General features: G+C 37.4%; 1 long non-coding RNA gene across 1 annotated transcript; it reads right to left on the bottom strand.

The window, feature by feature from the left end:
• LOC131176609 (uncharacterized) lies at positions 1-2,319 on the bottom strand. Its single transcript, XR_009146606.1, has 3 exons — positions 2,119-2,319; positions 609-672; positions 1-21 (listed from the first exon to the last, which is right to left on the bottom strand). It is a non-coding gene; the product is annotated as an uncharacterized LOC131176609 (long non-coding RNA).
• Positions 2,320-10,269: the final 7,950 nt, after the last annotated feature.

Consider the following 10,269-nt stretch of genomic DNA (forward strand, 5'->3'; position numbering starts at 1 on the left):
CTGCTCCTCTAATCTCTGTATCTGCGGCAATGATAAAAGCTATCGCTGAGTACTAAGACTCAGTGGTGCACAATATACTAAAATAATCTTTATGCAAAACTTAAAGCACATTCATTCAAAAATTTGATTAAACATGAAAATTAAATACAATCATGCATTGTAAGATTTTACATGTAAACCAAGTTTATTTCAAAGTATCAAAACACATTTCATAAAACCCACAGTTAAATCATGCCATTCGAAACAAATAGAATCTCAATAGCCAGAGGCTAAAGAGAAATCACATCACAAGGCTAGCTAGCTCAAATATATGAATATCCATTCACATCCTCTTCTACTGGCACACCTCAACACTTCTCCAGAGAAGGAATCAAAATTCGAAACTAATTACCCCCACTAGTCGTGCTAGTGAGGTGTTCAAATATGTGGTCATAACACTGTGGTTTCAAAACTTATCTTAACAATTTGCTAAACATTTTCTTTTCAAATATACATAATAACTTTCAACAATTTAGATCAAACATCATAAGAATGCCATAATCCCATATTTCAAATTATTCAAAATGATATGCAAAAGATGATTATAAAAGTATATGTTGTGCACAAACCTCAAACGAGTCGTCCTTTAGCCTCGACTCGGTTCCTCGGGTTCCTTCCCGATATTCTTTTCAACTGAAACACACAATTTTACAATGTTTCAGTACTAGAACTTAAAATAAATCCAAAATAAACTTAACTTCACATTTAGCTAGCTCTAACGTGTTAAATTCGACGTTCTCGAAATTTTGTGTTTCGGGTTACTATTCACTGCACTATTCAAGTCAAATTATTGACTTTCTAAGGCTTAATGGGTATGGGAACTCCAACTTCACCCACATACCACATTTTGGTCACCAAACTTGTTGGTTTTGGTCATTTGTTTAAAGCTTAGGTCATTTTGGCAAAATTGCCAATTTTCGGTTTTGGTTTTCGGTTGCACTATTCCATTGGTCGATCTACTGTTGGAATTTGACAAAACTTCCTTCATAGAAAATGTTCCTTATTGTCTTAAGTGTATTCTCATTTTTGGATCACCTCAATCGGAGTTTTGTAGCTCAAGTTATGGCCAAAATAAGTTTACTGTTCACGTGCACTGTTCATACTGCAATTTAGGTGCTGGCAGATTTTTGGTCTAACTTTGGTCAATTGTTTGATCAAGTTAAGTTCATAATTCGGTCTCACTTTCTTCATATGAAATGTTGTACTATGTCTTAGGTTTCCATCGATTCAAGAATCGCCTAAATCCGAGTTTTCTGGAGAGAGTTATAGCCCTCCAAACATTGCTGCTCAATGAAAATTCTGCAGAATTTCAGTACAGTAATTTTAACTTTGCTCAATGATTTGAATGAGTTAATGGCCTAATTTGGGTTGGTGTTCTTCATGAAAGTTTTAGGTCTATATCATATCTAATTGCTGGCAAAATTTCAGGTCAATTTGACCTACCTAGCTCGAGTTATGACCAAATGAACAGTTACTGTTCATTTGGTCAGTTTTGTGCAGTGGCAGCCTGCAATCAACTCACTTTGGTCAATTGTTTCACCAAGTTTTGGTCAGTTTTGGCCATGGTTCCTTAATGAAAATTGTGCTCTTTTATGTCTATTTTCATCTCCAATTGGTGGCATATCAATTGGGCTTGTAAAATTTGAGTTTTGGTCCTTCAGTGGGTTTGGTCATGCTGCCAGCAGCATGACCATTAACCTCCGAATTTAGTTTTCATTCCTATCATTCCCACACAACTTATTTGGTCATAATTGACCATTATTTCATTTCACAATAGGTTAAACATGCCATTTATGCATTTCTCCAAATTTTGGTCCATAAACCCTAGCATTGAAACCTTAATCTCACTAACTCTTGCATTTAACTACTTCTAATAATTTTAATGTTAATCATTTCACTAAGTAAAGCTTCTAAACTCACTCAATTGCATCATATTCATGCAAACCACACTCCTCTCAAGCTGCCCAAAATTTCAATTTAATTCTTTCCCCATATTTGTTTCATTTAAATCAAGTTATTAGCTCACTTAATTACCTAAACATGCATTTGAATGGAAAAGTAACAATTTAACATACTAACCTTTTGTTAAAGCTTCAAAACCCTATCTTTAATTCTTCTTTCTTCTTGTAATCTCCTTCTTAAGTTGCAATAACAAGCTCTAGGGTGGTTTTTAAGAGAGTTATTTGGATTAAGTGAAGAAAATTAAGCTTAAATGTAAGCTTAAATGGAGGACCATTCATGGAGGAATTTGGGAGGAAAGTGGGGTGGCAAGGAAGAAGAAAATCCTAATTATTTTCCTTTGGTTTCCTTTACACTTTTTTTTTTTTTTTGGCTTATGGACGACCCCTAATTCCCAAATTAAATAATTCTATTTATTACTTTAGTTATGACATCATGCATGATGTCATAACTTTTGACTTTTCATTTTCATCTCTTTTTCTTTTTTTTTCTATTAGTTCTTTAATTTAATTCTCGATTCAAATTTTCTTTTCTCCGATTTTATTTGTGATTAGGTCGAGTCACTCTCGGTCAATTGACCAAATTGCCCCTCTTTGCTCATCCGGTTTGCAAATAATCCAATATTTCTTCCGCTCACGACCTAATTATTTGACTGACTTAACAGTTCTTTTCATGATTTTCTCTTTTCCATTGTGTTCATAAGGGTCCTAAGGACCGCAGCGTCACTTTTACGGTTCAAAATTTGAGTTTAAAGCGACTTCAGCTGATCGTTCAGGAGGTCACTCATCATTTGTGACTCTCGGCTCGTTTAACCTCTTATGTTTTGTTTTTCTTATTTATAGTTAACTAATTAAACATTACTAATTATTTGTGTTTATGGCTTCTCAAGTTGTCTTAAGTGTGGCCCTAATCCCATTAATTGTCCGGACCGACACCGGTCTCCGGAACAGTGAAATATACCAGGCTATATAACGGGGGTGTTACAAAATCGACTCAAGCACTATATGTTGAATCTTAAAAAGTGGCTCATCTCCAGAATGGACCCAATCAAGTATGTATTTGAAAGCCCGTTCGTGCCAGGGAGGATAGCAAAATGGCAGGTCATACTTTCTCAATATGACATTGTCTACATGACCAGAAAGGCAGTGAAAGGAAGCGTGATTGTTGATCTCCTAGTAGAAAACCCGATCTAGGATTATGAAGCCCTAAATTTCGAATTCCCCGATGAGTATGTTAATAAAGTTAGCAGCGATGACAAAGAACCAAATGACGTATGGGAAATGTATTTCGACGGAGCGATCAATTTGTCGGGTAATGGGATTGGAGCAGTTTTTATATCCCTAATTGGAAAACACTTCCCAATAGCTATCAAGCTAAGGTTTGACTACACCAACAACGTTGCAGAGTATGAAGCCTGTGTGATGGGTTTACAGGCTACCATCAAAATGAAGATCAAGAAATTAGAGGTGTACGGAGATTCGACCTTGATCATTTACTAAGTCAAAGGGGAATGGCAAACTAAAGACCCGAAACTGATCCCGTATCAAAAGTATCTCCTATAATTGATCAAAAAATTCAAAGAGATTTCCTTCACTCACTTCAACCATGACAAGAACTAATTCGTCGATGCCTTAGCCACTCTAGCTGTCATGACTCAGATGGAAGAGGGACAAATAACACTGATCTTACAAATCAAAGCAAGGAGTGAGTCGGAGTACTACTTCATAATCGAAGAAGAAACAGATGGCAAACCCTAGTATCATGACATCCAGGTCTATATCAAAACCAGGAAATACCCTCCCAGGGTAAGCAGAGATGAAAGAAGAATGATAAGGAGATTAGCACTAGGATACTTTCCCAGTGGTGAAATTTTGTACAAAAGGAGCTTCAATGGCGAATTGTTGAGGTGCGTGGATGCAAAAGAAGCAAGGAGGATCCTTTTTGAAACTCATGAGGGGAATTGCGCTACTCACACCAATGGGCATATGATGGCCAAGCAAATCATAAGACAGGGATACTTCTGGACTACTTTGGAAAAAGACTGTATTGAGCACTTTCGAAAGTGTCATAAATGTCAAATTTATGCTGATCCAATAAATGTCCCTCCTCATCAGCTTTTTAATCTTGTCTCACCTTGGCCTTTTGCAATGTGGGGCATCGACGTAATCGGTCCTATTAAGCCCAAAGCATCCAATGGGCATAGGTTCATCTTGGTGGCTATTGACTACTTTTCCAAATAAGTTGAGGCAACGTCATATGCTCATATCACGCAAAATACATTCCTCAAATTTTTCAAGAATAATGTTATCTGCCTATATGATCTTCCTAGCGAAATTTTCATCAACAATGCTAAGAATTTAAGTGGACTAAAGATCCGAAATTTATGTGACCAGTACAAAATCTAGCATTTCAATTCATCACCATACCATCCCAAATGAACGGAGCGGTGGAAGCCACTAAAAAAAATCTCAATAGAATAATCAGGAAAATGACCGTCACTTATAAAGATTGGCATGACATGCTTCCCTTCGCCCTTCATGCTTATCGAACCTCCATAAGGACATCGACTGGGGCAACTCCATATTTATTGGTCTACAGAATGGAAGCTGTTTTACCTATAGAGATGGAAATTCCCTTTCTGATAATTCTAAAATAGTCAGGAATTGATGAGCCATAATGGATTCAATCGAGGTTAGATCAACTGAATCTAATAAACGAGAAAAGATTAGCAGCAACATGTCATGGGCAATTATACCAAAGGAGAATGGCTAAAGCATTTAATAAAGATGTTCGCCCGCGCGAATTCTAATTGAGAGATCTGGTTTTGAAAAAGATCCTCCCAAATCAAAATGATCCTCGGGGCAAATGGTCACTAACTTACGAGGGACCCTATGTGGTTAAAAGACATTTTCTGGCGGCGCACTGATCATGACTCATATGGACGGTGAAGAATTCCCAAGAACCGTGAATGCAGATGCTGTAAAATGATATTATGCCTGAGTAAAAAAAAATGTAGGAGTAAAAACCTGAAAGGGCGCTCCTAGCAAAATGTGTGAAAGATGGCGAAAATCTGCAAGGGCGCTTTCTGAAAAATGAGTAAAGAGGTGAAAACCTGAAAATGCATCCTAAAAAAAAAAAAGGATCATCCTCTAGGGGTGAAAACCCAAAAGGGCACTCCTAGGACTAGAAAACGAAGAAATAAGGAAAGGGGCCCAAGACCAGAAGAGGTAATAAGTCATCACGGCACGAAGGTTCATCCAAAGATTACTTGAAATAGTGGCAGTTAAGGGAGTTCAAAGTTAGCTACGAGGAATTTGCGAGATCTATTCTTGTACCATTTTCCTTTGAAATTGTACCTTTGTTTTTAAGCCATAATAAAATTGTTCCTTCACTCTAATTTTTTTTTCTTATATACTTTGATTTATGCGCTATTAATTCGTTAAAACTTTATTATAAGATTATGATTTAAATATTGATAACCTCATATACTTTGTTATGAGATTTGCAAGGGATAAACGATGGCCGGGCGATTGGTTAAAAATAAAATGTAATAGTGAAAACTCGAAGGGGCGCTCCTAGCAAAATATGTGAAAGAGGGTGAAAACCCACAAGGGTGCTTTCTGCAAAATGAGCAAGCAACGAAAACTAGAAAGGACATCGTGAAAAAGTGAGTAAAAGGAGGAAATTGTAAGCCAAGCCTTGGGACTCGTTCAGACCCTCTCCATTAATCATCTATCTTCTGGACCTTATTAAGTATACTTTGATTGGAGGAACATCTTGTTTCAGGTTTGCTTTGTGATCATTAAAGGTATAAATACAACATTTCATATCCTCAACCTCTTAGTTGATTTTAATTTCCTGTTATCAACCTCTGGATTCAAGATCCAAGTTGATTTTAATTTTTAGCATTTTAATTTTCTGCTATCAACCTCTGGATTCAAGATCCAAGTTGATTTTAATTTTTAGCATTTTAATTTTCTGCTATCAACCTCTGGATTTAAGATCCAAGTTGATTTTAATTTTCAGCATTTTAAATTTATGTCATCGACCTCTGGATTCAAGATCCAAGTTGATTTTAATTTTCAGTATTTTAAATTCCTGTCATCAACCTCTGGATTCAAGATCCAAGTTGATTTTAATTTTCAGCATTTTAAATTCTGCTCATCAACCTCTGGATTTAAGATCCAAGTTGATTTTAATTTTCAGCATTTTAAATTCCTGTCATCAACCTCTGGATTCAAGATCCAAGTTGATTTTAATTTTCAGCATTTTAATTTCCTACTATCAACCTCTGGATTCAAGATCCAAGTTGATTTTAAATTTCAGCATTTAATTTCCTGTTATCAACCTCTGGGTTCAAGATCCAAGTTGATTTTAATTTTCAGCATTTTAAATTCCTATCATCAATCTCTGGATTCAAGATCCAAGTTGATTTTAATTTTCAATATTTTAATTTTTTGTCATCAACCTCTGGATTCAAGATCCAAGTTGATTTTAGATTTCTGTATTTAATTTCCTATTATCAACCTCTGGATTCAAGATCCAAGTTGATTTTAATTTTCAGCATTTTAATTCCCGTTATCAACCTCTGGGTTTAAGATCTAAGTTGATTTTAATTTTCAGCATTTTAATTTCCTGTCATCAACCTTTGGATTCAAAATCCAAGTTGATTTTAATTTTCAGCATTTTAAATTCCTGTCATCAACCTCTAGATTCAAGATCCAAGTTGATTTTAACTTTCAGCATTTTAAATTCTTGTCATCAACCTCTGGATTCAAGATTTAAGTTGATTTTAATTTTCAGTATTTTAAATTCCTATCATCAACTTCTGGATTCGAGATCCAAGTTGATTTTAATTTTCAGCATTTTAAATTCCTGTCATCAATCTCTAGATTTGAGATCCAAGTTGATCTTAACTTTCAGCATTTAAATTCCTATCATCAATCTCTGGATTCAAGATCCAAGTTGATTTTAACTTTCAGCATTTAAATTCCTATCATCAACCTTTGGATTCAAGATTCAAGTTGATTTTAACTTTCAGTATTTAAATTCCTGTCATCAACCTCTAGATTCAAGATCCAAGTTGATTTTAACTTACAGCATTTAAATTCCTATCATCAATCTCTGGATTCAAGATCCAAGTTGATTTTAATTTTTAGCATTTTAATTTTCTGTCATCAACCTCTGGGTTCAAGATCTAAGTTGATTTTAATTTTCATCATTTTAAATTCCTGTCATCAACCTCTGGATTCAAGATCCAAGTTGATTTTTAATTTTCAGCATTTAATTTCCTGTTATCAACATCTGGATTTGAGATCCAAATTGATTTTAATTTTTAGCATTTAATTTCCCGTCATCAACCTCTGGATTTGAGATCCAAGTTGATTTTAATTTTCAGCATTTAATTTCTTTTTGATATTTGGTTCTAATATCCCAACTGTCCAAAATATGGTTCTGAATCTTTACATGATTCCTATACAAGAGAATTTCATTCTCTTTAATAGGAATTATGTAAAGAGGGGCAGCTGTAGACATTCATTCTCTTTAATAGGAATTATGTAAAGAGGGGCAGCTGTAGACACCATATTTTGGCCGACCTTTGAAGGCGAGGATTTTTTAAAATTGAAACTTTATTATCTGTTCTCAACAAATGTCCCAATCATAGGTAGCTTTTCCAAACTTACTGATCGCTCGTCCCCGGAACAAATCGATCTCACGCTTAAGTTAGATTACTTTTCGATCTCTTGGTCTTTATCAGATGAGTTCGAGTCAATATTGGGTCTCTGAACCATCCAATCTTGCCTGCTATTGTTCTCCAATCTCTCTATGTATAAATATTGCAAAATTTCATTTGACTAATGTTGTGATCGGACTTCTCGCTTGAATTGCCCAGATATTCCTCAAAATAAAGTTAAGGTTTTTATCCGGTCTAATAATGGTTCCGACCTTAAAAGTTTAAGTCAGTGTCAAATCCTTGCAATTCTAATATTCTAAAGTTCCATTCGATATTTGGTCATGGCTTCGTCTGATCTCATGTTCGCGTGTAACGTTTTTTCGATCTCTCGGAGTATTTTGATATCTTTTGATTAATAGTCACTCTCAGGTTTAATGTTCAACTACATTCAATCAATTAAGTACTCAGACAGTTTGGTTTGGATGCTTTTCGATCTTATCAAGAAATTGAATATAAAAGACTTTAATTCATTTCAAAAATAAAATATATACAAGTCAATCAGCAAGGGGGGTCTTCTTTGCCCTGCGCCCCAGTTACATTCCTCTCTCCCTCCTCACCCTCGTGCTCCTCATCGCTGTTCTCTTCGGCCTCTGGGATGAGCTTATCCATCCAGGAGAAGTCCTCCTCAGGATAACGCTTCTTTAGTTCGGGCAGGAGGTCGTTATGGGCGTTCACATATGCCCCAACCTCTTTTGTAGTGCTCTCCTCCTCCTTTGCTTGGAGCTCCTCCTCCTTCACCCGAAGTTCCTCAGAAAAATAAGCGAGATAAGCAAATCGACCAGCCCAGGAGACTTCAAGTTCCCACTCCACTTCAGCTATCCTCTCTTCGTAATACTTCATCTGATCTTCCAGTTTGACGATGTAATCATTGGCAGTGGAGAGCTAAGCCTTTGCAGCTGATGCATCCTGGACCGCCTTAAGAATCTCCTTCCTTAAGACGTGGGCTTTTTCTCTGATCATATTTTGGTTTGCAATAGCCTCCAAGCCCAAACTCATTGTTTAAGTTAGAATATCGTCAATACTCTCCTCAGCCAACTGATTTCGATCTTCTTGGAAGCAGATGGAAGCGCCCATGACCTTGGCTGAACCAGGATAAGGAGTTGAGCTCCTCGGGAGAGCATTCTAACAGTAGGGCCAGAAGACTCCCCTTCTACATTGAAAGAGATCGGAGGATGCGGACATTCAATCTGCTGAGGTGGAGAAACGATGACCTCTACTTCCGAGACTGGCTGCTCCTGAAGTCGAGGAGGGGAGATCGGTACTTCTAAGTATCGTCGAGGTGTCTGAGCAGCAGTGGCAGTAGCTTCTTTCATCGCTTGTACCTTTCGGGAGACCTCCCTCTTTCGCTTGCAGCTCTCTTTGGAAGCGTCACCACCCGCCATACCTACACAAAGAAAAAGTCAGTGAGTTCGCCATGATTGAGAGACTAGAGATCTGGATTGTACTGGTAGCAGGACTGAGGTCAGAGAGCTGAAGCTCAAAATCTTCGTCAGAGATCAGCTGCATCATCCACCATTTCAGTTTGGCCATGACCTCATCTAAGCATGAATATTTATGGGTGACCGCCTGAGTTTCTAATTCTTTCACCATGGCGTCTTTGTCTTTATTTAAAGTAAGCTTCTTTGGGACTTGGGGGACCAAATAATTCCAATTACGTCAGATTCCCTCAAAGCCATTTCGATCCTTGCTCCTAAGGATGAAAAATCAATCTTTCCAGTTCTTCAGCGAAGAAGGGAGATTGGTGAAAAGCCAGCAGTTTGGCTTTGCTTGAAAGAACCAGAATTCATCGTCCTTTCTTCTGGCAAGCCTATGCAGCTCGGCAAAGACCTTAATCATGGGCTCCAATCTCTTGGCTCGACAGAGGCCTCTGAAGGCTACTAAAGTTCGCCAAGAGTTCGGATGCACTTGAGCTACCGAGATATGGTTGAATTTTAGGATGGCCTTGTAAAATCCATCTAAGGGAAAATGAAGCCCGGACTTCAGCTACTCCTCGTACACTATGATAAGATCGCCTTATTCAAAGAAGTGATCGGCCCGAAGATTTCCATGGCATCTGATCAGTTCAAAAGAATCGATCCGCAGATTGTATTCTTGACTTATGGATTGGTGATCAATTTCTCTAAGGACTTATGGTAGTCCATCAATTGGCAGGTTTTCCTTTCTCGAAGACATTCCTCGCCTTGCAGTAGTCGAACCCAAGAATCGAGTGATGGCTATGCTGGATCGTCCACCTAGTCTAATCGCATCGCCTTCTTCCGAGGTCCACGAAATATAGACGGAAGGCCCCAGCTCTTTGACCCTTAGTACCACTCATTTTCACAAAATAAAAAGGAAAATTGATCGAGAAAAGATCAAAACCCTTACTGAAGTGTGAATCGATGCCTGAAAACTTTAGAAAGCAAGAGAAAGTGTTGAAATTGCTAGGGGAAGGTCTAAAAATGACATAAGGAAACAAATGACTCACCTTTCCCCTATTTATACCCGTCTGAGCATTAAATGCTCACGAAGTTCCAAGTGACGCATCGGTTAGCAGGACC

The sequence above is a fragment of the Hevea brasiliensis genome, unplaced genomic scaffold (assembly GCF_030052815.1).
Source record: "Hevea brasiliensis isolate MT/VB/25A 57/8 unplaced genomic scaffold, ASM3005281v1 Scaf185, whole genome shotgun sequence".
NCBI classification, from domain to species: domain Eukaryota; kingdom Viridiplantae; phylum Streptophyta; class Magnoliopsida; order Malpighiales; family Euphorbiaceae; genus Hevea; species Hevea brasiliensis.